This window comes from Mirounga leonina, unplaced genomic scaffold (assembly GCF_011800145.1).
Source record: "Mirounga leonina isolate KUSES-001 unplaced genomic scaffold, KU_Mleo_1.0 Mir_95, whole genome shotgun sequence".
Classification (NCBI taxonomy): Eukaryota; Metazoa; Chordata; class Mammalia; order Carnivora; family Phocidae; genus Mirounga; species Mirounga leonina.
Genome location: NW_023270865.1, coordinates 25,770,193 through 25,771,553, shown reverse-complemented (window position 1 = coordinate 25,771,553; position 1,361 = coordinate 25,770,193). Strand labels below are relative to the sequence as shown.

The following is a 1,361-nucleotide window of genomic DNA, read 5'->3' as shown; positions in this document are numbered from 1 at the left end:
TTACTGACAGTCTAAACGCCTTTTTAATGTATTGTTCATTGCTGGTGCCAAAGAGGGAGGCAAGCAGAATGGAGATGTTGGCAATCATAAGCCCCCCCCCCCTTTTTTTTTCAGTTCCACAGATGTTTTGGCCTAAGAGTCTCCACTTTAAGGCTTTTAAAAAGTACCCTCTGTCATCTTGTTATAATAGTTATACATGAAGTATTTGAATTCCACCTTTTTTCCCCCTGGTCTTCTAAGTGTCTGGTTTACTTTCCTTTTCATATTTTTTTTTTTTATGTGATTCTTCCCAATTCTCCATATCATCCCACATCTTTCCATACCAAGGCATCTACTTTGCTGGATTTAAATGATTTGAGTTTGTTGCCAATGTTGCAATCATCCCTTGGGTATTTGGCCCGCCATATGTGCCTTGTGGGGTATCCTGTACTCTTCAGTATAAAGTAAAGGGTGGGAGTCATGGAATCTGTGACTTGCTGTTTCTGGCAACTCAGCCTTATGAACTGTATTCATGGGAATTTAAGAACCTGCTCTCTAGAGGTCACCTGGCTGCCTAACTACATTACAGTGGAAGATTCATGTTGGAAATGAGCTGTTAGTACAGAAACATTCTTAATTAATGATGCGGAGTGACTCTGCAGCCAGCCAAAATATGATTATGGAAATATTTATAAAGGTTGTGTGACCTACAAAATAAATTTCCTAAGTATTTTTTAAAAACCTTACAGGCATTGAATTCATTTGTAGTTCATGAGTATGATGGTAGGGTGTTCATGCTGTTGTGTGACATGTGCCTCCCTCAAACCTGGCTACAACCTCGGCACATTACCTGTCTGATATGAAGAGAAAAAAGAAACAAAGAAAAATCTTATAGGGGTTGGGTGTACATGAAATTTATATGTATATACTCTAATTTATCAATCATATATATATATAGTATACATATGGTATATACTTTATATGTGTATATACTATATATACTATCAATATGTGTTATCTATTATGCTGTATATATAGTATATGCTATATATGTGTATAAATACTATATATGTATAAATACACTACCCTAAACATACAATGTATTTACCCATACATATTTTTTTTACTGTATATATTATAAATATATAGTATAATATATGTTATATATATATATCATACATATATGTATGGTAATTTCCTTCTTCTAGGTGTGTCTAGGGAAATGACTATTTCTTTCCAGGTCAGCCTTGAATGTAAGGGTAGTAGATGGTCACTAATGGGGTGATTAACTTGGGTAAGCTTGTAAAGATCTCCGTCAGACCGGTCATGGAACCTCAAATTCTGTCAGTTGGACTTTATTCCTTTAAGCTCTGAAGACCTTT

At 35.0% G+C, this 1,361-nt stretch overlaps 1 non-coding gene across 1 annotated transcript; it reads left to right on the top strand.

The window, feature by feature from the left end:
- The first annotated feature begins 735 nt into the window (after positions 1–735).
- LOC118006324 lies at positions 736–839 on the top strand. Its single transcript, XR_004678048.1, has one exon. It is a non-coding gene; the product is annotated as a small nucleolar RNA U13 (small nucleolar RNA).
- Positions 840–1,361: the final 522 nt, after the last annotated feature.